General features: G+C 37.6%; 1 long non-coding RNA gene across 1 annotated transcript; it reads left to right on the forward strand.

Annotated features, from left to right (window-relative positions):
• The first annotated feature begins 680 nt into the window (after positions 1 to 680).
• LOC144333956 (uncharacterized) lies at positions 681 to 4,570 on the forward strand. The gene is made up of 3 exons (XR_013403097.1): positions 681 to 1,406; positions 3,256 to 3,356; positions 4,252 to 4,570. It is a non-coding gene; the product is annotated as an uncharacterized LOC144333956 (long non-coding RNA).
• Positions 4,571 to 5,683: the final 1,113 nt, after the last annotated feature.

The following is a 5,683-nucleotide window of genomic DNA, read 5'->3' on the forward strand; positions in this document are numbered from 1 at the left end:
CTTTTAGGCTACTGTGTGCCAACATGGAATAACATGTTCTGTTTGAACTGAAAAATAAATGTAAAATATAGGCCCACAAAATAACTTCAGTGACTTTTAAAAATGTGTCTAAAGTTTGATAAGGACATGGGGGATGGAAGGTTGTGGTTGGGGGGCGGGGTGTTACTGTGTGCTGCGGAGCATTTGTCCTTCCTTTTGTAAGCTTCTCTTTCTTTAAACGTATCCTATTTTTTTTCTTTTTCTGGAAGCAGAAGCTCTAATTTAATCCTCTCTGTTCCCTTGTGCTTTGCATAAAATAACTAAAGTTCCTTGTGAACCTTCTGCTCAGTATTCAAAGGGAATCTTCTGTTCAGAAGCTTCCATTTTATCTACACTCCCATTAGAGTCCTCCAAGATAAGCTCATGCCCAAGCTCCCTTACATGTCCGTGTGTTTCTCAGGAACTACACTAAGGAAGTGATCCCTGTCCTCCACACCAGTAATCCAATATGCAGGTTTCATATTTGCTATTTAACATGCCCAGATCATTCTGCCCTTTGCCCAAGTAAATTGTCTTTGTCACCATAAAACACGGATCTGATTCTCAACCTAAAAAGATATTGGTGAAGGCAACCATCCCTTTCAAAGAGATAACAAGCAGGGATCTATTGTCTCCTGGACTCATCTATTCTCTGAATGATGCGTCAAGCTCAACATCCTATCATTTTCCAGGCTTTCTTGTAACTACCACTTTGAAATACATATTGTTTTAGTAAGCTCAACATTCTTTCCTTTTCTTCTGGTAATAACTCTTCTCTCCTTTTTAAAAAATTGGCCCTTCCCCATCCCATGTGGCTCAGGGAGGACTGCCAATCACAATTTCTTGCACTGACCAGACAACCATGATACCATTCTGGGCTACAGTCATATGTCTAAAATGGTCACATGACCCTGGCATGGCCAGAGTGTCCTTCCCTGTAACTTTACAATCTGTTGCTAGGAAAGCTCCCTGTTTCCTCTGAGGTCTTGAGCTGAGAGGCTGGAAGCCAGAAGCCACCCATGACCATGGCATCAACATACTGCCCATACCCATAGGTTCAAAAAAATCTGCCAGCAGAAGAAAAGAATGAGGCCAACAACCGGAGAGAAACACAGCCAAGATATGGAGAAAGAGAGAGTCTAAAATACTACTCACAGTCATTTGAGTCCCTGTAGGCTCTGATATCAGCACCAATCTAGAACTTCCCAGTGGCATAAGCCATTAAATTCCATTGTTTCCTTAGGCCAATTTGAGTTGGGTTCTGTTACCCTGAACTGAAAGACTCAAAACACCAAAAAACTGTGGGGGTGATGCCAATAAGCTAACTGCTCACACCAACTCTTTATGGCTTCCCAGAGGAGCGAGCACCTAATGGTGTAGACTGGCTGGTGAGTAAGTAGCTATGAAGCCATCGGAATGGCAGAGTTCCAGCTTGGTCATTCCAAGTCTAAAGCTTGAGTCCGGTCCCAGGAGTCAAATATTATCAATCTGCATGTCACTTGAGTTCTTCTTGGGCCATATCCAAAAGCCAAAAATCAGGCCCTCAGGCTGGGCAGCCAGACTAAGTGGGTATTGTGGGCAGTGCACCATGGATAGTCCTAGAGCTCACCATGGCAGGGCCCTGCTCTGTGCCAAAGTACTTCCCTTGTTCAAGAAACAGGTGATAGGAATTGTTGCCATTGCTTTCAGCAAACCATCAAGGAAAAAAATTGATCTGGACCTAGTACCAAGCAGAAATTCTTAGAAGAGGGCTAGTTTTTTCAATAGGGACCTCTCTGAAAGCCACAAATGGACATACCTTGATGGGAATTCATGTTAAATTCATGTCATTATTTTTCTTTGAAAAATGTCCCTGATTGTTACCATCAGATGATAATAACTGAATGACTGAAATATGCCAGGCAATTAGGTAAATTAGGCAGCTGGGGTCTGGGGTGAGAGACATCTGGGCTTAACTCCTGTTTGACAGTTACCAGCTGGATATTTTGGGGCAAATTACTTAAATACTCCAGGCCTCAGTTTCCTCTTTAGTAAATAGGGAATAATAGTATCTACCTCAAAAAATTTTTGTGAGGATTAAATAAGGTAATGTATGCAAAATACTCAGCGTGCCCAGCACATAGTAGGTAATATAAATCACTTATGTATGAGGTATATCATTACATATTATTAATCAATAAGGTACACATTATAAAATATTGGTTTTATCTTCTCACGGCATTGATAATATATATTATTGGTAGGACAATTCCATAGAAAAGACAGTAGGATAAATCCTTATTTATGTTATGATAGCGATTAAACAATCACATTTTAAATGATCAAGCCCAAGATATTTGAATATAAGATTTATTATTATATTTGAATTTATTATTTTAACAGACTATTTCTGCGAGTCTTCACATGTGTAAATGTAGGCATTTACCATGAAAGAGACCAAAAAGAAGAAACAGTGTTTATTTTTACCCATGAATGCTTTACTTTCTAAAATTAGAAAATTTCCACATTCTTTGTCTTTAAGAGAGTTAAAACTAATCTGATATAAGAGCAGAAGAAGCTGTCGGGAATATCATTTTCCTGCATGTACATTGGTACATCTCTTTTTGAAGGCAGTTTGTCAACATCTATCACAATATAAAATATACACATTCCTTGACCCTGGCCATTCTACTTCTAGAAATATCTGCTACAGAAATATGCATATACTGTAGAAAGTATACATAAGGATGTGTGTTACAACCGTGTTCATAATAGTCAACAATCTAAATGTCCATCAATATGAAGGCTTAGATATAAAACCGAGATTGAACCGACAAATTAGAAGTCCAGGGATTCTGGCCAGGGACAGTGGCTCAGACCTGTAATCCCAGCATTTTAGAAGGCCAAGGTGGGAGGATTGCTTGAGGCCAGGAGTTTGAGGCCAGCCTGGGTAACAAAGCAAGACCCTGTCTCTACAAAAATAAAAATAAAAAATTAGCAGAGAGTGGTGGCATGCACCTGTAGTCTCAGCTACTCGGGAGGCTAGGGTGAGAGGATCACTTGAGTCCAGGAGGTTGAATGCAGTGAGCCATGATCATGCCACTGCACTCCAGCCTAGGCTACAGAGTGCAATCCTGTTCCCTGCCCCGCAATAAAAAGAAGTCCAGGGGTTCTTCTGGTAGCCACAATGTATGTAAACACTGGCCTCTGAGTCAATTCAAATCAACAAAAATGTGTTGAGTGTCCTCCCTATACTAGGCCTTGTGCTGGACCAGTGGTGAAGACAGCAAACAAAACACTCTGGCCCTTTAGCCTGAAGAAGAAAAACCAAAACTAGATTCCATATTTTCCCAATCCAGGTAGGATCTTAGAAGACACCTTTTAATAATACCCATGATTTTTAGCTTATAGCTTCAACTAAAAATCATATAAAAATTATGCTCACCAAAGGCACTGGGGCAAATCTTTTTGTGTGAAAAGGAAATAAAGTTTCATTGAGTCTTTCTTTGACACCATATAATCATAGTTTTGATAATTTCCTATGTTGTCTTACAGTTTATTTTTTCTGAGTTTTCTGTCAACAACTATAATTCCTTTTTTGTGTCTTGCCAGAATTAATAAACAATTTTACCCATTATAATTTTTGTAATAATCTTCACTATAAGGAACCCATTTTCCCCAGAATTACTGGAATACCTTCCACATTTTAAAGTGAAAGTTTCTAAACCTATAAATTGTAACAAAATTTAACTAAGCACAAAATTAGGATAAGTAATAATGACTCAGTTCTGTAATCCAAGTATTAATATAAAGTAAAAATCCGAGATAAAGTTGTATAATGTAGTTATAAATAAAAAAGATTAAAATGAGTATACTAGTAGAAACAAGAACTGTTTAACATTTTTTCACATATATCTCAAAGTTTTTTTCATAATTTCATATCTTAAGGATAAATAACATGGCATAAAATCTATCATGCTAATTAGTACAGTAATTTTTGCTTAGAGCCCAAATAAAATAAAACAAAGAGCCTGAAATAAGTTTAAAGTTCCAATTCCCTTACAATTACCACTTTTTTATTGCCATTTAGTCTTAAGCAAGAATTAAGTTCATTCTTTATGTGGGCTTCAGATAAACACACTAATTTTCTCTAGTGATAAGTAAGGTTACCGGAGAATATATAAGTTAATGAGTTTGTTTTTAGTCATTTCACAAAATTTTCTCATTATTAACTCCCACTATTCTGAATTTCAGGATCTTGTCCTACAGTAGTATGTTGCCACCACCTGAACATCAGTCTAGCAGACCTTTTACCTTATTATCCAGAAAGCACACTTGGCATGAAAAGAAAGGATATCCTTGGCTAGATTTGCTTTTGTCGTGGCTGAAAAGGTGAAGTGACCTGCTCTGAAAACATAAAACCCCACTTTCTAGGGTGAAGCATTTTACCTACCAGCATAGTGGTGACATTTGGTGAAATTCTAAAAATCTTTAATTATTACTTACACTTTATGTATTTACCAAAATGTTATGTATCTCCTTGATATTTAATAAAATCAATTTTAAAATCCTATAGTTAAGATTCCTATGAACACAAAGGAAAAGGTCAAATGAGGATTTGAATGAGCATAGGCTGTAGAAAATACACAGCGCTCATACTGCAGTCTCTTTGAAGTGCATACAGTGCCAGAGAAAGTAAGTTAGACATTCAGTAATTGACATTCAGTGAAAACCACTCCTGGGATGTCAAGTGAGTGGCTGCTTCCTTGATGTGGCATCTATGGCTGATCACTGATCACTCGTGGCACAGTACTGCTCTAATAATTCCATTGATTTATTGCGGGAAATTTGATATTTTATTTTTGTGTGGTACCCAGAAAGAAAAAGCTAGCTGCTGAATTAGCTTTTGAGATTCAAAGGAGAGTTAGATGAAACTAGGACATGTATGGAATTAAATACCTATAAACAGATCAATCGTTTTCTATCTATAAAACAAAAAAAGTCACTTAAAAAGAAAACAGATGCTATAACTCAGAAAAAAACTAAGTCCTGAATTATGTAAAATTTGTGCCTATAAATCAGTCTTTGCAGTGTGACATACTATAAGGATTAGTAACAACAACAACACTCTTTTCTTTCTTTCTCTTCTTCTTTATATTTTTATTTTTGACAAAGCCCTTAAACAGAATGTTGTATACATCTTGAAATTTCAGGAATAATAAACCACTATGAAACCAAATGAAATCACAAGCCTGTACCCAAGGAAAACAATAAATAGATTTTCAAACCTCTGATTTGTTGCTCCATCAAAGCAGATATGTCCTCTTGATTAAGGATCATTTTGGGAAAAAGAGACACAGTTGATGGTCAACCTGCACCTTCATTCAGTATTTCCTACTGAAACAGATGGCATCTTGGGCGTGTTGAATCTCCCAGAATAGGTGCCTATGAGCAAGACAACTCTTAAATCTTCCAGATACCAGGAAGTGCCTTGCCCTAATTAGGCTACACTTTCCTGTTGCCTCCACATTTTCATTCTTACTCATTATTCTAGCAGTTTGGATTCTGCCTCACACCACTGGAATGAAATTGTTCTTCCCTTAACCTCTTTTGAGTCTCAATCCTGGTCCATCTTTTTGCACAGCTCCACAGTTGACCCTGCCTCCACTTCCTCTACCACCAGCCC

The sequence above is a fragment of the Macaca mulatta genome, chromosome 13 (genome assembly GCF_049350105.2).
Source record: "Macaca mulatta isolate MMU2019108-1 chromosome 13, T2T-MMU8v2.0, whole genome shotgun sequence".
Classification (NCBI taxonomy): Eukaryota; Metazoa; Chordata; class Mammalia; order Primates; family Cercopithecidae; genus Macaca; species Macaca mulatta.